Raw genomic sequence first — 26,709 nt, forward strand, 5'->3', positions numbered from 1 at the left:
AAGAGACGGGAAGGGAGGATGGGATAGTTCTCAGCCACATGCCCCGGAAGTGTGGGCGGAATATTCAGGAGAAAAGATGAAAAAACACGGAGCCAATTTGCGATGGAGACTGGTGAGGATTAGGCTGCAGCCCTTGGGACACACACACACACACACACACACACACACACACACACGACACCTGTGAAATAGATTTGTAGCCATCTCCTTTATGCTGCAGTCCCCTTCACTTCCTCTCTTCTTTCCTCTATCCCACCATCTCACCGGACCCCTTTCCAGGTTTGGGGCAGCAGGACTAAAAGGTGACCCAAAGTCAATAGCAAGCCTGTTTGGACCAAATGACTTCCTGATACATGTTACAAGGGTGCCCCCCACCCCACAGGTCCGTGGTGTTCAGATGCTTTGCACAATAAATCCCTCGTGCTTGCTCTTTCTTGAGTCGATAGAACCCCACAGGGAAGCACCAACTCTGGGGTCCCCAGGTTGGAAAACCACGTGCGGGTAGGGGAGGAGGGCGATATTAAAATACAAACTGGTTCTCTAAGACAAGACCTGATTTCCCTCTGGCGTGATGTTTTGCTCTTCTTGGCCCCCTGTTGAGATACACGAGGAGAGGGAGCTGTCTGAGATGAACTAGATGGAAAAAACAGTGCAACGGAAATGCGGAGGAAGAAGAAAGTACAGGAATGATTTATAGCTTTCACCCAATCCCCAGTGGGAGAGCTACCAGAGGATTTAAGATTGTGTGTTATGTTTAATAATGCAAGAAAGCTGACATATTTTGAGGAAATTAGTTTCCTGTTTGGATGGTTAATGGATGTGTCCCATTCGTTTGGGGTCACGGCTGATAAAGATTCGTTCTTGCTCCCAAACCCTGCAAAAAGAGTGTGTGTTGATTTTTTATGCAGGAAATGTTTTCTGATCTCCACAAAGATCCCTGTCTGTGGAAAGGGACAGCCAAGCTCCAGTCCCTCTTTCCTTACCCTCCCCCAACAGAAGTTGTCTTTGTGGCCAATATAAAATTGACACGTTGTTGGAGAATTTTATTTAAGGGTAGCCAAAGCTTTGTAAGGAGGGAGGGAAAGAGAGAAGGGCTTAACTAGCTAAATGTGTTTTCTCTGCTGAAAGCAATTTGGGGGATGGGAATTATGGGCCAGCAATGGTACAAGGGGGAAAGATGTGTTAGAAAATAAATGCAGACTAATGGCAATGGGAGAGGGGTGAGAAACCTTTAAGATTTCTACAGGTCAGCCTTTCGGTAACATCTGTGACAGAAGAAAACAAAGTGGTTTTAAATTATAGGAGTTCTTTTCTCTAGTAAAAATCCCAGAGAAGCACTTGCAACTGCAGGGATGGTATTTAACACCATTTAAAACTAATTAGTGTCCCCTAGAATAAAAAGCTACAGTACACACAGAAAATGTGACGTTACCGGTTGGCTAATAAGATCACTAACACCAGAAACTAGTTTTTGTTTGGTTTATTATTGTTTTATAAAATTTAGGAGATCTGTCTCTTCAATGAGTACAGTTCGACCATCAAATCAACTGCTAATGGCAGTAGAATTTGAATCCAGTCTGGCAGCCCTTTTTTCGTGAATGGCAGCAGAAACCAAGTTGTCCTGTGCAGGTTAAACATGGTCTTCAGGGACTTTGCTGGTCATGGTTGTGAGGTGTGGGCTGAGAGAGTGCTGGAATTTATAGAGATTGGATTTGACAGCCATTTGTTTTGTGGCTATGAATGAGTGATTGTAGACATTAGATGTAAAAATCATGTGGGAGAATGTGTGTATCTTTTGGCTAACTGACTGGCAAAATGAGAAAGGAGTCAACAAATACATGCTTTTATTAAAATCATTAGCATGTTACTAGAATTGACTAGGAAAATTCATCCAGTGGGGGAAGAACACATGCTGAAATTGCATAGCCTACATTGTAAATTTGTGCTTTTTAATTGTAATCCTGAGTCAGAAGGGTAAGGATAAGTAATTTCTGATGACATAATTGTAGCTGCTGCACTTGTAAGTAATCCTTATGAAATATATACAGCACTCCTTCTTACCTCATTCAAAGAAGACCCCTTTGGCTATGCTGCATCGTAAAAGAAAAGTGAAGATCTTCATATTCTTAATTAGTCAAATTTATACAAAGTGTATTACCAATCATAAATATTTGAGATAAATGATATATAAAATCTTATGAAAGGATTATTTAATACCACTTCAAATAGACTACTACATCATGATATTTACATGGCTTGAGGTTAATAATTACATATAGTTGTACTAGTCATACCTAATATAATTCCAACATTTCTTTACTTTCAATGGTAACATGTAAACCCAGCTTTTAAAATGAGGCTTTAAAAAGTCCATTTATATTTTATATTACTTTGTGATTCCTATTTTCTGTGGAAAAATAGTTGAAGTGCCCTGTATGATATCAAAGGAATAAACACAAGATTATTCTCTACAATTTGTGACTCCCATTTTATTCACTGGGTTAAGTACTGACTCTGAAAGAATTCAGTAGCAGTATTTCCCACATAGAAGTGGTGCAAAGTGGAAGAGAGGGTCTCACACTCAGCAGACCCAACCCCAGGTTGGTTTGTGTGATGCTGATGGTGAGGGCAAAGGCCTGCCAAGTGCTGAATATCTTCAAAGTGTCTGTTGGAATTACAAATCATATTTAGTTTGTATTTGAGAAAACTGTCAGCTCCCAGGAATGGGATGTTTTGAGACAGTATTTCTACTAAAATACTAGTTAATAATACATTCATGTGCTGAAGAATTTCATAGCCAGAAAACAACAACAAGAAAACTATCACTGTTTATAGTGACAAACCTACAATTACAAATGTTATCTGTAGTTTGTTGTAAATGTAAATCACTGGAGTTATGCTTCATTAAAGTGTTCAATTTTAGTACATATAAATATCTTCTTATTTAAGATCACATTGATATATTTGAGAGGAGCATGTGATTATTGAAATTTAGTTGTCATTCCCCAGTTTTTTGTGTGAAATTTTAAAAACCAAGTACATCAGCAAAATGAAGCTTTTAAAAAAGTAATGACGTCTTATTTCGGGCAGTTAAGAAACTATATATAGTATATTATGTACACACACATATACACGTTGTATATATAATATATATGCACATTGCATGTATATTATATATGCATATTATATATGCACATTATATATACATACTGTGTGTGTATATGTGTGTGTATATATATATATATATATATAGTATGTATAACTTTTTTTTTAAGGAAACTCAATGCTGTTTTTCTGGTTTTCAGATATAAGCTTATGGATAGACTGGCATTTATTCACAAGGTCTTTGCTAAGTTTCCTAGGATGCTTTTACCAAAGAGGATTCTGGATTATATAGGCTAAAATATAAAAGACGATATAAGATTTAATGTCTTACTACTTCCCTTAAAATAAATAATTATAACAGTTTTGGCAGAAAAGTTCTACATCAGGATTTTTAAATCACATAATAAGCCTTAATGGAACCTTTGTTTCCTACTTATATCAATGGTGCTAATTATGTGAATGGAAATTGGGATCCCTGTATAGATTCCAGGAAATCTGAACACACACACTCATTTGTTTTTCTACTCTGCTTCTGATAACCCTTGATGTTCTACCTCCCAAGGGAAGCCTCACTATGTACCTGTGTAAAATCTAGCCTGTGTGTGTGTATATGTTTACAGTATTAGGCACATGTTTGTCATCTTGAGCAATTTGTATCCCTGTCAAGTTTACGTGTTCGAAATTCTTTCTACCTCAGCTCTTTTTGACTCATTACTGTTGCAGGCACTTCTCTACCTTCCTCTTTACCATCATTTGATCTTACTTCCTTTCTCATCATTGCCATGATCCCACACTCTTTATCAAAATGTGGAACATTATATGAGCCTGTTCCTTGAAGAAGCAGAGCCTGAAGTTTGCCTGCCCCTTAGCTGGATCCCACAGCCCTCGGCACATACTGCAGTGTTGTTGTGGTATTTATCATATTGCAGTCTATTTTTCATTTATATTTCTGTCTCCTTCTACTAACTTGGAAGTTCTTAAGTACAAAGACTGGGTCTTCAAATTGTCTAGAGCAGCCTCAACAGATCTTTAGTAAATATTGGGTGAAATTTATATTGAATGAACAAAACAGAGATCTTAGTAGGAGAGATAACAATAAACTGATTACAGTCAAAAGAATAAAAAGGCATCATTTTGGGGAAGCACCACCTTTTATTCTCTTTATTTTAGGGGAAGATAGCTAATTTGTCTGATTTCCAATTCCATTATGTATTATTTATACTAGCTCCTCATTTATTATTTATTTTTTATTTAATAAAATTTTTTTTTAAAATGGGAAGAATGGAGGTATTAAGTAATAATCTTAATTTAATATATGTTTATTTTAATAGATTAACAATAAATATAGTTTTCTACACATGGTTAACTACACAAAACATGTAAGAAAATTTGCCAATTTCTATCCGTTTAACTGTCTTCATTTCTGTCTACATTTCCTCTGGTTCTGGCGTCACTTCCACAGTAATATGACATTTCTTAAATACTGTCTTCCACAGTTTGAAGTCAAACATGTAAAACTCTTTCCAAGGAAGAAGAAAAAAGTATTTGCATGTCATGCTCAGTGCTTCCGTTATTGACTCGTGGTTAACATCTATAAATGTAGTCGTATAGGATGTTACTAAAATTGTAGGCCTGGTCAAATAATGTCACAATTTCTATATTTGCTATTTCAGAATTTTGTCAATTTAGGAAGCAGCTCATATGTATTATTTAATGAAGCAAAACTCTATTACATAGCAACATATTTGGTAGACACTACACTGAAATATTAACACAAAAATCTGTGTGTTGTGTGAATGTGTGCCATGATGCACTCCTGTGCCAAGCTGTGTGTTTCAGTGGGGTTTTATGATAGCTATAGATAAATGTACTGCCGGTTAGTTTCTTCCAAAACAGAGATGGGAATTTTACTTTATTTGAATCTAACTTCATGCATTCCTTTATTTACTTCATTTACTAATAGAAGCAATTTTATTGTTAATCAAATATTTTGTATAAGATATGGTATTCATTAGAATAAATCTGCTACATATTACCTATAATAGTTATCTGGCCCTTGGATCTGAAATCAAAGTCTATTCATAAATAAACTTTTCATTTTCAAAATGTCCTGTGCTGGGTTTTAAGATCCTAACCAGAGAAAACTGGGTTTGAATCTTCGCTTCCATTTTTTAACTGTGTTATTCTGTACTACTACTTTTCCTTACTAAGACTAGATTAGTAATGCTTATTTCTCAGGGTACAGGAGAACAGGAAATGATGTCAAGTATTTAAAAAATACAATTGGTGGCTTGGAATATTTTAGTTCCCATCAGCCCTATATATTACCTGTGAATATATTTTCCAAATTCAATTAAACAATAAAAATCAGAGAGGTATTCAGTTTTTCTAAGTGTTTCACTTCATTGAAATGAAAGGTCTGTTTTGGTGTAAGATATATGTGCATTCCTAAAGTGACTCAGTCACTGTGTAGTGTCTTTACAAGTGTCCAGACTTGACTGGGCTTGGCTCATCATCAATCTGTTGTAGTAGAATGTTGTATTAAATGAGATTGCATATGTAAAACCCTTATTCCAAGTTATGTTAGGCCCTTGATTCAGTTTTTGAAACTTCTTTTTTTATCTTTTAGCCATAAATGATAGAGAATTAATAATAAGTAATGTAGTAGATTGTCATTTAGTTATTTGAAATTGTTTAGGAAAATTTAGGGGCATTTAATAAAGGATCATGAAGCTTTTGAATGTATGTTCATCTTGTATTAGATAAAGAAAACATAGCATCTCAGTACACTTGTGTTGATGGAGGCATGACTAATACATCAAATAGGTCAAGCCAGTGGTGTGTGAGTCATCCTGGGCCTGGGAAGCTGTCCTTTGGATATCATTGCTGAGAGTTTACAGAGCCATTTAAATTAAACAGTTTCCAAGTATTTTACTCTTTGCTGAATTATGCAAAACTAAGTTGTGTTTTGCTATCTGTTTTGAAAAGGAATTATCTTGAAATGCTAGTCTATATTAAAGCTTTTGAAAAAAAAAAAAACAGGACTTTTTAGGATCTTTTTTCACTTGTGATCAGTTATTAGAGACCAGCTAGTAAATTCCCCCAAAGTCTTACATATTCAGATAATGAAAACAAAAAAATTTGTTAGTACTCATTTGAAGACTCTGATATTTTCTTAAAACAAAATTTACGAAAGGCCATCTAGAAGACTTCATAAAATGCCAAATGCTATATGTTCAGTTATCTTTAAATGATCAGTTAGAGATTTTGTTCACTTGCAAAGAATGACCCAGGTACATATCTGCTAAACTAATATATGCCTTCTAGTTTGCACAGAAGGTGAAGTAAATAACAAATATATAGTAAATACATTAGCATGGAGCTGTTTCTCTTAAATTTAATTGAGTGAACAGGAGTCTTTTTAAAAATCTGACATGTTTACTGATGTACATTTTCCCCAAAACCAACCCGCTACCACGTACTCTTTGTGCTTGAAACATGCTATATAATATGAAGATAAAATGGTTACTCTTGAAAAACAGCTCACGCCTCTTCACCCTGCCAGAAGCACCATGAGATTCTTCTCCCACATTTACTGTGAAAACCTGTTCAAGTTCCTGGAGGTAAAACACAAAAAATTAGAAGGTCCCTCTTTATGCCTGGGTCCTCCTAAAGTTTTTAACTCTCAGGGCGGTTCTCACCGAGGAGCCTCCCGCAGCCCATCAATTACAGCTCTGGTTCCCCAGCCCTGCGCTAGTTCCCGCCGTTTCCTCTGGACACCAGTCTGAAAGTGCCATTTGGAGGACTTCTGGCAAGATGGAGGCATAGGTGGCTGCACCGTACCTCCACGCACAACCAAAATTAGAACAACAACAATTTAGAGGCAGAATAACACCCAGAACTAACAGAGAATTGATCTGAATGGAAGTTGGACAGCCAAGAAGTTGAAGTAGACCTGTTCATCCAGACTGGTAGAAGGGGCTGAGAGGAGGAGCGGGTGCAGGTTGGGGAGCGTGGAGATCGGGGAGAACTGGGCTCATAAGGCACCGGGAGTGTGTGAGCCTTCCGGGATGTGCAAGATTGCAGCAGTGGACCCTGAGTGCGCAAGCGGTGGCTGGGGGACCCAATGAGGCTGCCTTGTGGACTAGGGCAGAGAGCGCAACCCAGGATTCCAGAGGAGGGACTGAGATCCCAGGAGAACGGAACTGCCGCCATTGTTCACCCCCGCCCCCACATACAACATCACAATCTAGTGACTGGGGTGCCCAGCCCTGGTGAACACCTAAGGCTCCACCCCCCCCCATAACAGGAGCTACCAGACTGGGGAGGGGGGGTAGAGATATGTCTCCAACAGAAGAACAGATTGGTCCCTCAGGACTCATCCTTTTGAGCAACTAAGAAATAGCCAGTCTATCAGATGCATGGTTCAAAACACTGGTGATCAGGAAGCTCATGGAATTGGTTGATTTTGGGCCCAAATTAGATGAAAAAATGCAGGTTGCCATAAAAGAGATGAAGGAAGATGCTCGGAGAACCAATAGTGAAGGGAAGGAAACTGGGACTCAGAACAATAGAGTAGACCAGAAGGAAGCAAGAAACAACCAAGCAGGAAAGCATGAAGAAATAAGAATTCGAAAAAATGAGGAGAAGCTTAGGAACCTCCAGGACACCTTTCAACATTCCAACATCTGAATTATAGGGGTACCAGAAGGGGAAGAGGAAAAGCAACAGATTGAACATGTATCTGAACAAATAATAAAGGAGAACTTCCCCATTCTGGCAAAGGAAATAGACTTCCAAGAAATCCAAGAAGCTCAGAGAGCCCCAAAGAAGTTGGACCCAAGAAGAAACACACCAAGGCACAGCATAATTACATTAGCCAAGGTAAAAATGAAGGAGAGAATCCTAGAAGCAGCAAGAGACAGTAACCTACAAAGGAGTTCCCATCAGACTGTCAGCTGATTTCTCCAAAGAGACCTTACAGGCAAGAAGGGTCTGGAAAGAAATATCCCAAGTCATGAAAGACAAGGACCTACATCCCAGATTGCTCTATCCAGCAAAGCTCTCATTTAGAATGGAAGGGCGGATAAAGTGCTTCTCAGAGAAGGTCAAGTTCAAGGAGTTCATCATCACCAAGCCCTTATTTTATGAAATGTTAAAGGGACTTATCTAAGAAAAGAAGATAAAGAAAAAACATGTATAGTAAAAGGACAGCAGACTCACAATTATTAACAACCACACCTAAAGCAAAACCAAGAGAAACTAAGCAGGCAACTAGAGCAGGAGCAGAACCTCGGAGGTGGAGATCACATGGAGGGTTGACAGCAGGGGAGTGGGAGGAGGAGAGAGGGGGAAAGGTACAGAGAATAAGTAGCATAGGATGTAGGTTGAAAATAGATAGGGGGAGGGTAAGAATAGTATGGGAAATGTAGAAGCCAAAGAACTTATAAGTATGACACATGGACATGACTAAAGGGGGGGATATGGGTGGGGGAGGATGTACAGGGTGGAGGGGAGTGAAGGGGGGAAATGGGACAACTGTAATAGCATAATCAATAAAATATATTTTAAAAAATGGTTACTCTTTCATTTCTATCATTTTAAAGGAAATAATTTACCTGCCAGTCTAATTCTGGACATTATATTCTCAAATGATTTCCTCCAAATAACAAGTTTCTTTGGGATTGGGAGTTAATTGGGAAAAATAGAGCAAATATGTGGATGGAAAACTGGTAGATCCAAATTACAATATTTAGAATATAATTTAAATGTAGTTAGATATAACAAAAAGCATTAAGACAGTTGTGGAGTCAGCCAGAGGACACTACCCTGGTGAAATTACTTTTCAGCAATAAATATGGTAAGGTATTAGAAATGTTACAGAAATATTTGCTCTCAGAAATATAATATCTAGTCTTATAGATCCCAGTATAATATTTATACTCAGAGTATTCATACAGTATTATTTCATGACATTACTACTGGTATTCCTTCCTTTTAAGATAATTTAAAAAATTTAATATTTAAATAAACGATTTCTACACTTGCATATCTAAGTAGAATAGTTTATTGTCCGATAAACACATTTTTAATGAGAAGCTTCATCTATAAGTCACTCCTAATAAAAGAAATAAAGCATTTTAATAAATATTTTATAAATTAAATAATATACTACAACCTAACATCAAGGGAGTGCTTTAGTTTACAAAGCTCTGTTGTCCATATTGATTTACTTGGGTAATAACTGTGAGATTTGCGTTAGTTGCTCCATGGAAATGTGCTCATTATATAGAATACCTGAAAGACCATGGTTTTTCTTTCTTTAACAATTTTAATAGCAATTGGTTCAAAATGGAAAAATGAAAAATTTTAGTCATTTTTTAACTGTTTCTGGAGCACTTGAATCTGAATCACAAATTGTCAGATTTATAAGGTACTTTAGGCATTATCTAGTCTAAATATTACATCATTAATGGAATCCCAATTGCAAACATATGGTGAGATCATTATTTCAGCTGAACATGCGCAAGTCTTTTTGGAATTTATATTTAATACAATCTCTGTAATGCAAAAGAGACCCAGTCATTTAGATCTAATATTTGATAGATCCAGTCATTAAAAAAATAGCATGGTATCCAGACAGGACAATAATCAGAGTGTACTTTGCTGAATTGCTTAATAACAGACTAACCTCTATGAAATAGAGCTTTCATTCATTATATTTTTGTCCTGTTTGGTATATATTATGTAAACAAATGTGATATAGGTCTCAAAACTTACTGATTTTCAGCCTAAGTTTATTAAATTTAAAGAGCAATGCATTTAAGTTCAGAGTCTGTCTAGGTTTACTAAGGTGATTTATCAAAATCTATCTTAGATTATCATTTCATTATCAATTTCTAGTCAAATGTGTGTTTTGGAGAAACAACATGACTAACATTTTAGTTATCTTATGATACATTGAGAAATATTGTTGAGGGTGGGAGAAAAGTGAAGTCAGAGGGGGGTAAATGATAATAGAAAAAAATAAAATAAAATAAAGATAGTCACAGCTGCCGTCACTTCCTACTCATAATTGTACTGTGGAAAAGAGGGCAATTTAGGAAGACAAAATTCTGTTTGTATAGCCAGTGATGGAAGCTCCTCTCTCTCCTTTCAGCTAGGGGTAGTAATGGATTCCCAATGTTTCTAAACACAAGTACTGCCTACTCTCTTCTCAAATCACCTCAGTTGCAACCCTAATACAGGGGATAATGTGTGGTTTGCATGGTAGGCGATTCCTGATTACTTATGAGAAGGTCCAAAACCAACATTTTAAGTTTTCATCCTTTCTTTTAATGAACTAAAAAGTCATATGTTATAATCAGCCTCTTTGATGATTGGTATATACACCAGCCCAAGTACACAGAAAAATAAATAATAATTTAAAGAATTGACTTAAGAAAATTTAAAATCAGTTGACCATTTATATAAGCTCAGTTGAGATAGTATTGTTTTTACACTTAATCCAAACTCAGTGTATGTTCATCTTTATAACTCCATTGGATTAATGGTTTCTAAGTGTTTTTCTTTTTTTTAATATATTTTATTGATTATGCTATTACAGTTGTCCCATTTGCCCCTTCAATCCCCTCCACCCTGTACCCCCTCTTCCACCCACGTTCCCCCCCTTTAGTTCATGTCCATGTGTCATACTTATAAGTTCTTTGGCTTCTACATTTCCCGTACTATTCTTGCCCTCCCCCTATCTATTTTCAACCTACCTTCTATGCTACTTATTCTCTATACCTTTTCCCCCTCTCTCCTCCTCCCACCCCCCTACTGCTAGCCCTCCATTTCTGTGGTTCTGTTCCTGTTCTAGTTGTTTACTTAGTTTCTCTTGGTTTTGCTTTAGGTGTGGTTGTTAATAATTGTGAGTCTGCTGTCCTTTTACTATACATGTTTTTTCTTTATCTTCTTTTCTTAGATAAGTCCCTCTAACATTTCATAAAATAAGGGCTTGGTGATGATGAACTCCTTGAACTTGACCTTCTCTGAGAAGCACTTTATCTGCCCTTCCATTCTAAATGAGAGCTTTGCTGGATAGAGCAATCTGGGATGTAGGTCCTTGTCTTTCATGACTTGGGATATTTCTTTCCAGCCCCTTCTTGCCTATAAGGTCTCTTTGGAGAAATCAGCTGACAGTCTGATGGGAACTTCTTTGTAGGTTATTGTCTTTTGCTGCCTCTAGGATTCTCTCCTTCATTTTTACCTTGGCTAATGTAATTATGCTGTGCCTTGGTGTGTTTCTTCTTGGGTCCAACTTCTTTGGGGCTCTCTGAGCTTCTTGGATTTCTTGGAAGACTGTTCCCTTTGCCAGAATGGGGAAGTTCTCCTTTATTATTTGTTCAAATAACTTTTCCACTTGTTGCTCCTCCCCTTCTGGTACCCCTATAATTCGGATGTTGGAATGTTTAAAGGTGTCCTCGATGCTCTTAAGCTTTTCCTCGATTTTTTGAATTCTTATTTCATCATGCTTTCCTACTTGGTTGATTCTATCTTCCTTCTGGTCCACTGTATTGTTTTGAGACTCAGACTCCTTCCTTTCACTATTGGCTCTCCTCCACGTATCTTCCTGCATCTCTTTTATGGTAACCTGCATCCTTTCATCTAAATTGTGCCCAAAGTCAGTCAGTTCTGTGAGCTTTCTGATCACCAGTGTTTTCAACTGTGCATCTGATAGATTGGCTATTTCTTGGTCGCTCAAAAGGATGAGTCCTGGAGGACTGATCTGTTCTGCTGGAAACATGTCTTATGTCTTTCCCTATCTCTCCTATTATTATTATTTTTTTTTCTTTTCAGGTCTGGTCGCTCTTGTTACGGTGGGGGGCAGAGCCTTAGGTGTTCACTGAGGCTGGGCACCCCAGTCACTAGATTGTGATGTTTATGTGGGGGCGGGGGCAGGAGCAGGGACGCGAGGGAATAATGGTGGCAGTTCCGTTCTCCTGGGCTCATACTTCCTTGCTTGGGATCCTGGGCTGTGATCTCTGCCCTGGTCCACAGTCGCTGCCCCACTGGTTCCCCTAGCCGCAGCTTGCGTACTCAGGATCACCACTGCGTTCTTGCGCCCCAGATGGCTGTCGCGCCGATTTTGCGCCAAATTTTCCCCAACCTCCGCACGCCGACCCGCGCAGGCCCCGCGCCCGCCCGGATCGTTGTCCCCTACCAGTCTGGATGTACGGGTCCACTTCAACTTCTTGGCTGTCCGACTTCCATTCAGACAAATCCCCTGACAGTTCTGCGTGAAATTATGACTGTATATTATTGTTGTTGTTCTATTCTTGGTTGTGCGAGGAGGTACGGTGCGTCCACCTATTCCTCCATCTTGCCGGAAGTCCCTCTAAGTGTTTTTCTGTATTTACCTGTTAACTTATTGATTGCTTAGCTTGTTTCTAAATTATGTAATGTTTATACATCCGTATATATCATATGTACATTTTTTTCAACATTTATGTGACCCTACAACATCTGAACTGGCCTGGACAAAGAAAGTTTTATGAGTTGATAACTAAAATAATGTTAAAGCTTCCATATGAAACATAAAAAATGCTAACATATTATAATTTAATTTTAATTTTATATAATGAAAATATAAAATAAAAATCAAATTTCATTTACTAATGTTTTATTTTGCATATTGATTTAGTTCTCTCTCTCAAAGCAAATCAGACACACACACACAAAGCTTTTCTTTCTTCTTTATTTCTTTCTAGAAAGAAACTGAGACAGTTAAGTTTGACCTTGTAGTTTCATAAAGAAATTACAGGGTTTTTTTTTTTGTTGTTTTTATTGTTCTCTCTGTTAGTCTGTTTCACATCAAGGAAGGATCCTGAGAGGAAAAAGAAGTAACTTCCAAAGCTAAAAAAAGGTTAAACTTTCTTTTTTCTAAATTCCTGTTGATGCAGAACTACATGATTTTTCTGAATAGGCAATACATAAATATTTATTGTATAATGGATGCTTATGGAAATATTTCTTGTATTGACTACTCATAATAATTGTAATGTGGAAAAGAGAGCACCTTCAGAAGACAAAAATCTGCTTATATAATTTTTTCACATAAATCTGGCATACTCTCAAAGATCTGCTTCTGCTCTGTAGATTGAGAAATTTTTGTTTATTTTGGCTTCCCAGAGAGGTCAGCTTCTTCTACAGATATGTCAGCCTGTGGTCAGCTCTCTTTGGCTGGCCTTGGTTTTATAATTTAGAGGTGAAACAGTGTCTATTTTTTAAGTGGTGCCTGAAAAATTACCCAAGTACATGACCTTTTTATTCTTCAATAGGCTTTACTTTCTAATATGATGAAGTAAATGCTGTGGAGCACCATTGTTCCATCTGCACAGCATAGAATAGTTTAAGACCTTAGCTTGTAATAGAAAAATCTATTATCTTTAAAATGTGCAGCTTCCTTCTGTTTAGTGGTTTCCCTGGAATTTTCTGACAGCCATGTTTTGGTGTTCAATTGATCATGAAGCACATGAATGAATTTTAGCTATAATAATAAATATTAGATGCACTTGCTTCTGGATCTGCATCCTGAAACCACAGAAACCACAGACATGCAACTGGGGGAGTTGGAAGCAGAACAGAAGTTTATCCACTGAGTAGTAAGAACTGATTAGGGCAAAATATATCAGTCCAGGTAGGATGTTAATGAATACAACTGTTTTGTCCCCATAGCAGTGGAAACTTTTTTCTAACATGTGTCAACATATGAAAAAGATTTTAGCACTAGAGTTGCTTTCATTGTAGAGGGGGGAGGCCTAGCACCCTACTTAAGCACTTCTTCTTTCTTCTATGTTCATCCTAGAGGTAACTTTGCATGAAAAACCGCTGTGGAACTATAACTCTTTGAGCCCCCATATGAAACCACGTATGATAAATTAATGTTAGAAACTTTCTTCCACTGAGAAATTAACTTTTTCAGTGTTATGATTACCTAGAATATTTAAGAACTATCATATTGATTTTACTGTATTTTACTTAAAACAAAATTCATAATTTGTCTAGGATGCTATGGTCTACATATATGTATGCTTAGTTTTCCTCCATAACCTCTTCCTCCCTATCCAGCGCAGTAAGTGCCAAGGCCTAGCACCCACCCTTTGTGCAAGGCCTCAGCCTATGCTGTCATGCCTCCTAAGCCTATTTGATGCTTAGTGTCCTACAAGCATTCTCTGTCCCTTTTCTATCATGTCTCATCCAATCTGGTAGACATTTGCTGTGTCCCACAAGGCATTAGTATCTCTGCCTTTTTTTTTTTTTTTTTTTTTTTTGCAGAGACAGCGTAGTGAAGCCATTGCTTTGTTTAGACCAGAGATGGGACTCCCACCCCTTCTCCTCTCCCTGTCACACTTATGGAGTAAGAGACCTGCTGGTAAGCCAGCTCTAGTCCCTGTCATATAGACACTTCCTTCAGAGTTTCTCTGGAGTCAGGCAGTCTTCTGGCTACATGTGTGATCTCCAGACGAGGGCCACAGTTCTGCATCTTCCTCTAGTCACCTGGATTCCAAACCTCTACCACCCTAGGTTTCTAACCCTCCTGCAGATTTGCTTATTTCACTCATTGCTCTTGCTCACATACTAGTTTACCTAGATAAATATGAATACAATTTCACTGTTTTTGTAGATTTTTAACTTTGATGAATATTCAGAAGATCTAAATTTAAGTCTTTATCCATAATACTTGGATGGTATTCATTCTGTCTTTGTCCCTTTATTGTTTTGTTAATTCCCAAATAGTTCAGTTGCAAACTGTCAAAGTAACTGGAGTAAACTAAAGTTATCAGGGCAATGAAAGTTAATTTGAACTCTTTTGATTGTTCACACATAACAGATATTCACTACCGAAGACAGCTTATTAAAGCAACAACAAAAAGCATTATTACTATTAGCATTGATATTCCATAGGTAGAAGTGCATAATAGGTGTCATTAATGCTCTTATACAAATAGTTCCAGCCTTCCACCATTCTGGGCACATGTGAGAATTGTTTTCCTGGACCACTTGTAGTTGGGTAGGGTCATATGACTGTCTCTGGCCAAGGAGTTGTGAGCAAAAGTGACATTCCTCACTTCTGAGCTGGATCATTCCATTCTTTGAGTAAGATCATGAACTTCTCACCTTTGGCATAAAGACTTGTACTTAGGGAGAAAGGGTTTCTCTGTCAGTCTGAGTCCTTGAATGACTAAAATTAGGGGGCTCTCTGCCCCACAGTCTTGCCTATTTGTGATGGTCCTGAACCATGAGCAAGGAAGAACTCTTTCTGTTTTGAGATATCCTAGCTTATTCTCAGTGATATAATGTTTAAGTGCAGAAGACTGGGAAGTAGTTGTGCTGATTGGTGGTGCTAAAAGATGAGTAGACACATTGATGATGTGCTCTGTCATTTGACCCTAATGATGTGCTGGTCATTTTTGTCTGATATTTTGGGGAAAGGAACTCAGTAACATAGTCTACAGTGTATCCTGGGGCAGCTATATTTGAATTTATTACAAGCAATGTTCTGTAACTCAGTGTTTTACCCTAACTAAAATGAAATAATACTAGAATAACTATCACATTGTATATTTATATTACAAGAGGTTATTCTTTCAACATTTATTTAAAAAAATACCTAAGTTTTTCAATATTTTCGAAGTTAACCAGATTAGAAAGGGTTTGTGGGTTTTTGCTGAGCTGTAATTGTCACAGAACTAAGTAGATAGTTTTCATTTTTGCACAGCAGTCCCTGCTGAAAGGTACAGACTTATCTCACTCTCCCTTCTTCCTCCTTTCTTTCTTCATCCTTCCTTACCTTCGTCTCTCCCTCCCTCTTTTGTTAGTTTTTTTTCCCCAGGTACATAGGCTCTGACATATACGTGTTGATCTACAGTTTCAATGTTGCAATAATTTCCACCGAATCTGTTATCATTAGATGTGTGGGTGGTCTTTTTTTTTTGTAAACAAATATTTCTATGGTAGCTCATGGGGAGTTTGTAATCACTTAGTAAGCACTGCTTCATTAATCTTAACAATTTCCTTGTGAGGTTAATTATGCAGCAACAATTAACCTCCCCTTTGAGTAGGTGGGCTTTTGTCACATTGAGAAGTATTCTTACTTCCCATGAGAGGAGGGAGGGGAAAAGTAGGCTGCTGTGAAGTTTAAACAAGCATCTGTGAGTTACTTAGTGGGAGTGGAGAGTTCTTTCCAACATTAGTGGTACACTGGCAAGTTTTGCTCCTCTGGGCTGAACCTTCCATTATTTCCCTGGCTTTCCTGTTCTCAAGAAGTTTGGATTATGATAAGCTCATTAATTATAAGAAACACACTCCAGAATTCAAAGAGGGCTACAGAGGCCATTGAGCAACTAAGAAATTAAAACAGAAGTGAAAACACTTACTGAGTTTGTGTTCTGAAGAAAATTCATGGATAGAGGGAGTTGTCAGTTCACTGCCCACGTGATCATGTCTGATATGTAGGACACATACATATAGGAATCATTTATACATGAACGTGTGGCATTAAATGCTTACAGGTATTATATGCATATTTTGCATATTTAATTTGAAAAGACATATTTTAAAATAGTTTGGGAATATATTCTTGTTAAACTATATTTACTAACTAAATATTTGCTAAATATAAATTTAACTGGAGTTACTTAAGAGAAGATCATAAGGACAAAGAACAAAATACTTTTTGCAGTGGAAGCTGTAAACTTGAAGCTTCTTTGGTTGAAACTTTAATTGGAGTGTTTTTAGTGAATATATTCAGAACAGTATTCTGCAGATCATCTTAGATATCAGAAATTAAAATTTTACTTAGGGTTTAAGAGTAAATAATTGCTAAATAGGTTTCAAAAAACTGAAAACTAAAACAGTTTTCAAAAGTGAACAATTATATTTCTTAAAGAATATATTGTGTTATGATACATTAATGGTCTTTTATGTTTTCCTTAATCATTTATTGTTTTCCTCCTTTGGAACTTTGCCACTTACTAGATCCCACACTTCTCACACCTGTAAATTCAGGTTCAGATTTTAGTGGTTAAGAGTCAGGCTTCCTGGGTTTAAATGCAGTTTTCTCCATTTCTAACTCTGTGACTCTGAGGATATTACATACTTCTTTAAACCTCAGTTTCTTTTTTTGTGAAGACATGATTATTTTAGTGATGTGAATCAGAGATTGAATGAGGTATTTGGTGTAAAATAATTAACCTGACCTTGGAAACTGTGTAGTAGAAGCTCAATAAATGTTAACTTTCATTAATTGGATGGATGATTCTGGAACTCTTTACTGTATTAGATTTTTTTAATACATCAAATAAAATTTTGATTCGTAATAAAAAGTAACCTATTTAAGTGACCTCACAGAAATTAAAATGCCTGCTGGGTTGTTTAGTTACAGAAAAGCACACAATTTTTTTTTTGCTTTTTTAAAATTTTATTTTAATCACTGTTCAAGTACAGTTTTCCGTCCTTTACTCCCATCCCAGCCCACTCACCCAGCCCTCCCCACTTCCCTCCCATTTCTACCCTCCCCTAGTTTTTGTCCATGTGTCCTTTAAATTTGTTCCTGTAAACCCTACCCATTCTCCCCTGAAATTCCCTCTTCTCTCCCCTCTGGTCACTGTCAGCCTGTTCTCTATTTCAGTGTCTTTGTCTATATTTTGCTTGCTTGTTTGTTTTGCTATTTAGGTTCCTGTTAAAGGTGAGATCATATGGTATTTGTCTTTCAGTACTTGGCTTGTTTCGCTTAGCATAATGCTTTCCAGTTCCATCCATGCTGTTGCAAAGGGTAGGAGCTCCTTCTTTCTTTCTGCTGCATAGAATTCCATTGTGTAAATGTACCATAGTTTTTTGATCCATTCATTTACTGGAAGCACCTAGGATGCTTCCAGCACTTGGTATTGTAAATTGTGCTGCTATCAACATTTGGGTGCATAGGTTCTTTTGGACTGGTATTTGAGGATTCTTAGGATATAATCCCAGCAGTTGAATTACTGGGTCAAAAGGCAGATCCATTTTTAGTTTTCTGAGGAAGTTCCATACTGTTTTCCATAGTGGTTGTACTAGTCTGCAATCCCACCAACAGAGAAATGCACACAATTTTTAATGTTTTATACCCTCTGACTACTCATGTTCCTGAGGAAAACAGAATTAGCTGCCATATCTGTTCTCCTCTAGTCCTCATTGAAAAAAGGAACCATGGGTGTGTACAACATCATTTTTTCTTCTTTTAAAATACATTAGTCAGTAGTATTCACGGCTCATTTGATGAAGGATTATTGCCCCAAATGATTTTCTCCTGAAAAAGTGGATCCACTCTAATCAGAAAGCAGTGTTCATTGTATTTTGTCCTCCAAAGCAACCTCAGGTTGGATACTATCCTGAAAATATTTATGTCCCTTTTAGTCTAGTCATTTCTCCATAATATTATGGTTTAAATGCATTTGCATTTCATTGGTTAAATCAAGTTAAAATCTGTACTCAGATTTCTTTGGAAGGATTAGTGGATGTGTGAAAGGAAAGCAGACTATAATTTACGTCTTGGCCTATCTCTGAATCCCTCTTTCCTTCTGAGCAGAAACAGATTTCCTAGAAAAATATCCTGCTTGCTGTCTGCTTTTTAACATTTGTTCTAAGGCTTAATGTAAGAAAATATCTCTCAAATATAAATCCATATTATATTTTTCAAAAGATTATACTCTTTTCTTTTTACTTTCCATGTTATAAAACTTTTCCTTTTGCTGTTACAAAAAAGGGAATTAGCAATGTGACATTAAGTTTTTTAACTCCATAGTCCTTTGTATTGGATTAGATGCCTTCTGGGTGGCGCTTGCCATTACTGTTTTAATAACTCCAGGCAAGTCACATCATCTCTTAGAGGGAGCTACAGGTTGCTCAGTTACAAAACTAAAAGTGGTCATCTGAAACTCACAGGATTGTGTGGAAAGTAAGACTGTGCTGTACGTATATCAAAGCTTTTTAGAAAATGGAAGTGGCATCCACAAATGCTGTCGTAGCCATTGCCAACATTACCGTGTACCTGTGATTAAGCGTGTGTAGTTCATTGGTGTGTATGTAGGTGAAATAATGGTCCTGTCTCAGGAGGATGATGCCACAAATTGTTGGATGGATTTTGGGTTTCACATGTTTAGGTAACACTCTAATCTCTGTCCTTAGGAAAAGATTATTCCCTTGGTTTTCCTTTTTGTTTTCTCTGTCATTGGAAGCAGTAACAGTTCAGGCTTCACATCAAACACTTCAGTTTGGATCCCAGTTCTGCCTCCACTAGCTTTGTGACCATTTGGCAGTTGGCTTCATATTTGTAAACCACATTTTCTGTGTCTGTAAAGTAGAGATCATATTAATGCCATTTCTTTTTAAAAATATAATCTGTATGAAAACAATTTTAAGATTAATTCATAAATAATGCAAAAGTGGTCAATTCTCTTAATTTTTAAAGAAATGGAAAACCTTCAGTTTTAGGCAGTTCACAGTAAACTAAAATTTGACTTCAACTGCATCCAGTTCTAGCTTTCCTCATCTACAGATGAATTTCAGACATACAACGAGTCACTTCCTCATCAGCTTTCACAATTTATGCTAGTCAGATAAACAGCTTGACAATAAACATATCCTTTCTTCCCTTTTGTTTCTTGAAAAAGCCAAGAGTTAATATTTGAGGAGAAGTACAGGTGAAGAAGAATGCTTGCTGAAAACTTGTCCCAAGTGCAAAAAAAAAAAAAAAACCTGGGAAAAATTGTAATTTTACAGAACTGTTTATATTCTCTATGGAGCAAAGCCACATATAAATAAACAGGGGTCTATGTGCACATCAACTAATTAATCTTTAAGGAATATAAATTAGGTAAATTTTGCATCAGGGTAAATTTTGAAACAGACTAAAATAGGAATATGTGGATAGAGCTTTGCAATTTCACAAAGTGTTTTTGTGTCAGTTCTGAAAAGATTACAGATTGGAATCTGTCCTCTGTAGGTCTTACATGGGAACATTGCAGAGGCCAGATGTGATTTAGCAGCCAGCCATGCACTGTTCTGATGGGGTTACTCATCAAATTTAGTAGATAAAATGCCTGTTGGTTACTTTCTATTTAAAATAATTAATCAACTTGCAAAGAGTTTTGGCAAACCTAACACTTGATAAACACTTCTTAAAAACACCCAGTGTAGTGCTTTTGAACAGTGTAGCAAAATTATTGGATGGAACTATATGCAGATTTTTAAAAACAGATCTTGCTTAATTCAGGGTTTATCAGCTTTAATACTTAATTTGACTTACAGCTTGCTACAACTAGCATTGCATACCTTAACCCCTAAAGTCAGCAGTTTTCCTGTTAAGCTGACATCAGTGGAGAATGTCTACTTTAGAAATCCATCAGTAGAAAGTTACCATGTATAGTGGGTATTTGAAGAGGATCCAAACAGAATAAAATGGGCCACCATGCCTATATTTTTCATTATTTCTTCAGACTTATTTCTTTGTGCACTTATTTTATAATCAGAGTACTTACAGATACCTTACTGTGTGCCAGGTACAATGTTAGACATGAACTATTTTAATATTCGTAAGAGCCCCATGAGATATCCATCACCGTTACTTCCAATTTCCAGATGAGGAATCTGAGACATGGGGAGGCTAAAGGGACTTGCCCACTAACACACTGAGAAAAAGAAATGCAGTCTAATGTGTTTCAGTAATTCAAAGGGTACTTAACTCATGCAATCCTTTGTAACTAAGAGATGTTTACAAATATAAAGTTTAAAATATAAGTTTATTTTAAAACCTTGAAGTCCCTTCCTTGTATACACTTAGTGGTCTCAGATCTGTTAGTGCTCCTTCCAACTCTTAGCCTCATCCCAAGCTGTAGCCTGAGTGTAGATCCTCACTAATAAAGAAGTTTCTTTAATCATGTTCATTATTCAAGGATCTCTTCAATCTTATCTCGTCCCAAGGAAATTCCAAGTGATTAATTGGCAGTATTGATTTGTGACACTCTGGCACAATGCAATACTTACAAAATGCTTCTTACTCATAAATATACATTTTCATTTTGTTATATTTGCAGTTAATTAATATTTATATGTAAGTGTATTGCATTTTTAATTTTTATAAAATATGAATTTCTTAGGTTACAAGAGCATAGATGGTAAAGACTACAGTTTAATTCCCTTGAACTTTACTTAGCACCACGGTTACCAATGAAGTGCTTTATTCTTTTCGTAATTATGATAATAAAAGATCAAAATAAAATTAGAATTACAATGATCTTTCCTTGTATAACTTAATGATTTTAAGTTGGTAAGGTGTCATTTATATTAGATAAAAATAGTTTACAGTTAGATTAACTATCTCTGTTACAGGAAAGTGCAGGATCCTAATTTTTAAAAAAAAACAGAGGTGAAAAAGTTCATTCTCTAGCTCAGGGAATATTTTATTTAATCTTTGTCGTTGAAATAAATTTAATAAGTTCTTTTTATTAAAAAATTATGTTTAAAAATTTAGATTTTTTTATTAAAAAAATTAAAAGTTCTCAACTTTTATTTGACTGAGCACTAAATATGAATTCTATCCTATTGGGGGAAAAGCCTAAATCCTGACCCATTCTGACAAAAATCATCTATTGTGGAATTTCTTTAATTGCGATCACACTCAAATACTGAAAATCAAGCTTATGCTGACTTTTCTTTTTGAAGATAGTGATTAAATATTTTTGGAATATGAGGTTCTTGAGAGGATGTAATCAAAACATTTTCTTCATAAAAAGAACAGCTATTCCATTCTAAAAAGAGAATTCAGAGACTTAAGTAGGTCAATGTGAGCTATAAAACAAAAATTAAAAGATAACTAAAGAATAATTATCTGAATAGTTCACATATATCAGAACATTTAAAGTTTATTTCCATTTTCTCTTCATTTATTTTATATTTTCTTATATTTCTTCCACATTTATGTGTGCTAGAAAAACATATTCCCCAATAAATAGATTTTAGTCTGTTTTTTATTGATTTTTATATACATAACAGTTTTATTACAACAACAAACATGTAGCCCCAAACTAATTATTTTTATACTTATCATTTCAAACAGTACTGCATTGGAATTACTCGAGGACTCTTATGCCATGCTAATTTTGTAGCAGGACTTTGGGTAGATGATTAAAAATATCCTAGCATTTGCATAATTTAACAGATTAAGAAGAAGTATTTAGAAAAACATTCCAGGGCAATTTACTTGTTTTGAACATCTGGTTAACAGCTGTAGTAATAAAAGTTAACACAGCAGTAACCATCTTTTACACTGATCTCCCGTGCACACACAAACACTAGGAAGGATTAACTACTATTAATTCTGGCTTCCTTTTGCTATAAGAATTTGCCTAAAAATGGAAAAGAAGATTTGAGGATTCTTTTTAAGATTTTTAGAGTGAGGGGAAGGGAGGGAGAAAGAGAGGGAGAGAAACATCGACATGAGAAAGAAGCATGGAGGTTGCCCCTTGTAGGTCTCTCCACAGGGGGAACAAACCCACCACTGAGGCATGTGCCCCGACCAAGAATCGAACCTGTGACCTTTCAGTCTGGGTAATGGCACCCAACCCACTGAGTCACACCAGTCAGGACTAATTTGAGAATTAACTGTAGAATGTCAGGTGAAATTTATATGAAAAATGTGAACAGCACTGATTAAAATCAGATTTTAACTTCATATTAATTGGAAAAAAGTAACTCTTGACAGTTGTTACACATAGTTATTATAGAATTTCCTTGAAATTTATATAAACACATTTATTTTTTCAGGTTAATATTTCTTTCCCTTTATTTCTTTAAATTTTTAAAAATTTTCTATTTTTCAATTGCACATTTTAAACAACAATGTTATAGTAATGGCTAATGTCATATTTAGCAGAATCTTAATGTTGAATTAATTAGTAAATAAGGACTAAGCACAATATTTCCAGATATTTAATACATTTGTTAGATTAAAATTTTTGTATGTACAATATATAAATATCTAACCTATGTTTTCATGCTTCACATTTTACTTTTTCAAATCAATCTATTTGTCTATATTTTTCTGTTTTTATTTACTATGTTGATCAATAACTTAGGGATACTTTCAATTAAACATGTTAAATGAGCTTGCATGCTCAGATCGGTGCAAAACAGGTATTTTTTCTCATTTGATTTTTAAAATAATCATTATACTCTCAGTTATTAGAAAACACTGAAAGTCGGTGTAGTAAATTTTCCATTTAAGTAATTCAAATCATCAAATTTATATCCCTCCTTTTTACAGTTTTATTACCATGTTCAGTCCTCATTCTCTCCATGGATATAACCTTTTGTGGATCAAAAATATGTGGGAGAAAGTTACATTGTTTCGATGTGTATTATGTAGTTAGACTTACAATGGTTTCTGTACTTAACATGTACAGACATTTTTTCTTGTCATTATTCCCTAAATGATATAGTGTAACAGCTATTTATACATTTACATTGTATTAGGTATTATAAGTAATCTAAAGGTGATTTAAATTATAGGGGAGGATGTGTGTAGGTTATATACAAATACTACACCATGTTATATAAGAGATTGAGCATCCCCATACTCTGGCATCTGTGGGGGTCCAGGAACCAGTTCTTCGTGGATGCTGAGGAATAACTATATCTACATTTCTAGGTATAGGTAAGGAATACTAAATAGAGTGAAGACAAAGTTACATTTCTTGGAAAGTCAGCCATAATGGACTTACCTGAAAATGTCTCATCTTGAACTAAATGCTTCAGTAGCATAGCAAGATATTTTGTTTTATACTTATATAGTAATTCTTGTTTTTAAGCTCTTGTCAACAAATAGGATTGAGTTTTGCCATATGATTCTTCTCTTCAGCAAAAAGTTAATTTAGTAGTCATGTTACAATGGTGGTAGATGGCATATAAAGAATTTACGTGAAATAAGTGAACAATTGGCTGAAAGTAAATCATGATTCATGTTTTCCTTCATAGTTTAAGATCACATTGCAAAATAAAATTATGTGAAATTTATATGTAATAGTTCACAAATATGTAATTAAAATCATATACATAGCATGCCAGTGTGATATAGTATTACACTGAATTCACTAATTTTATATACAAAATGTTTGTGTTGAGACTTAATTTTCTGGAAATGTCTCTAGGTATGTTATTCCATGAGCTAGTCATGGCAAACAGTATTTATTGCATATAATATGTTTCTGGCCTTGAAATCAGAGTCCTATAATAGAAATAAGGAATATATTTAATAAATACCCAAAATAAAAAGTTTATTTAAGAGTTTTGTTGTTTTGGGGAGAAGCAAGCACTCTAAGGGGTCAAGCAGAAAAGATCGATGTGCCCATGGCCATTAGGATTTAGACTGGATTTTTAGAGACTGGGAATAGAATATAATTTAGGGAAAGGAAACAGTTTTAACGAGATTACATAAGGGAATGGTTGTGGTCTATTGAGGGGTATAGAGATTGTGTAGAGCTATGGGTGCACTGTAGACCGATGTGGGATAGATTAGACAATTCTTTGTTTAAGGCTAGGAAACTTGGATTTTAATTTGAAGAGAATGAAGAACTTTAGAGGGAATTTGATGATCATGGTAGGAGGCAGGCAAGCAATTATCATGAAAGTAGAGGTTGAACAAGGTTTAAGTTAGCAGGATTTTACTATCTGGATAGGGATATAAGGTACCAGATGCCTTAAGCAGACCAGTGATGGGGCTTCTGCAGTAATCCAAAGATAATGTAACTAAATCAATAGTAACTGAAAAGCAATGATGAAAAGCAGTGTGATCAGTTTGAAATATTTAAAATGACATAAGGAGATACATGTTTTAAATGAACTACCAGAGGGAAAGGAAAGGCTTGAGTTTTCATGGTTATGTCATAGGCACAAGTTAGGAATTTGCAAAGAGGGGAGCTGGTTCAAGTCAAATACTGCTCCAGCATGATGATTTTGAGGTTTTGGCAGACAATTAAATTGGCAATATCCTCTGAAAAAGCAATACTTTCATATTATAGTTCTGTCACTTAATAGCTATGGGTCTTGCCACATAAATGATTACACAAATCTAAGGAGATTACAATAGTTTTTTTTTTTTTCATGTAAGGATGCTTAATAAGTTTTGGAGGAACATAGTAAATAATTGGAGAAAGCAATCTAAATTAATTTTCAGAGGAATAAATTATTTCATGTGATTAAAAATGACAATAATCTAAGATAGAGAATTGAGGTGAAGTTCACAGATAGGGATTGCTAGGAGTCCTCAAGAACAATCATGAGGTGAAAAGAAAAAGATCTTCAGGCTTAAGTAAAGAACTTTTGTTGAGGATTTGAAAGCTATTGTCACAAGACATGCATTTTAGAAGTTGTATTTTTTAAAAAGCATTGTGGAATCTCATGTTTAAAAAAAATAGGTCCTGGCCAGGTGGCTCAAGTGGTTGGAGCCTCATCTCATACCAAAAGGTTGAGGGTTCAATCCTGGCCAGGGCACATATCTAGGTTGCAAGTTTGATTTCTAGTCTGAATACAAATGGGAGGAGATTGAACTATATCTCTCTCTAAAATAAATAAAAAAACATATCCTCATGAGGATTAAAAATAGTGCTATACAATGTAAAAACAGCAAGAATAGTCAAAATTTAAAACTGTTTCTTCCTTCAGTACTTCTTAAATACTGCTTTTTGGGGGTCATTGAGTTAAAGATCAAGGTCTCTGTATACAGAAATGGCAAGTACGTGTTTTAAAATAGTGTTGGAATATCAAATCCACCCATTATAGAGAGTTTATCATATATAAACTATCATTTTCAGTCTTGCTAAACAATCTATTATGCATATACATTGATATTATAATGGACATCAAAGTAGTGCTTACCATTTTCTTTTATTGATTGTTTAACAAATTAACTATAAAATCACTATTCTAGAATATTCACTTATAGGGAAAATGAAAAGAGAGAACACCCAACATTTCAAGAATTGATATTATTTATATCATGAAAAAAATGTTTCTATAAGTTTCTTTTTTTAGGTATGATATATAATCATATACATTTCATCAGCTTTATCATTATACCAAAAAACTAAAATAGAAAAATTTTAATAACATTTTCTTTTAGTAATTTCAGTTATTTTCCTCCAGTTTCATAAACAGACAGGAAGAAAATCAGATTTTAAGAAAGAATTTAGATGGCCTTTAATAAACAATAAATTATTATTTGTGCCCATTATATTTCTATGTAGAACTGTAACTACCATTTCCCAGTTACCAGAATGTTTTAAAAAGCTGTTTGAAGTATTTCCTGATTTTGAAATCAACATTTTTTAGAATTTTAAAAATCTATGGTTTACAAAAAAATTGCACAGTATTTATGCATAAACAAATCATATTTTAGTATTTGATTAAATCTTTATAATTTATGAACAATTTTAGGAATTTTCAATTTAAGGTAATAGGATTAAAATTATCCATCCAGGTCCATGAAACTAGTTTCATGACTTTTAAGTCACTTGGGTTTGCTGAGATCAG

The 26,709-nt window shown here is 35.5% G+C and overlaps 1 protein-coding gene across 2 annotated transcripts in view; it reads left to right on the forward strand.

Moving 5' to 3' along the window:
* Positions 1-26,709, forward strand: part of ADGRB3 (adhesion G protein-coupled receptor B3) — a 721,652-nt gene that overhangs the window by 4,353 nt on the left and 690,590 nt on the right. The gene's annotated exons all lie outside the window — the stretch shown is intronic.

This window comes from Phyllostomus discolor, chromosome 4 (assembly GCF_004126475.2).
Source record: "Phyllostomus discolor isolate MPI-MPIP mPhyDis1 chromosome 4, mPhyDis1.pri.v3, whole genome shotgun sequence".
NCBI classification, from domain to species: domain Eukaryota; kingdom Metazoa; phylum Chordata; class Mammalia; order Chiroptera; family Phyllostomidae; genus Phyllostomus; species Phyllostomus discolor.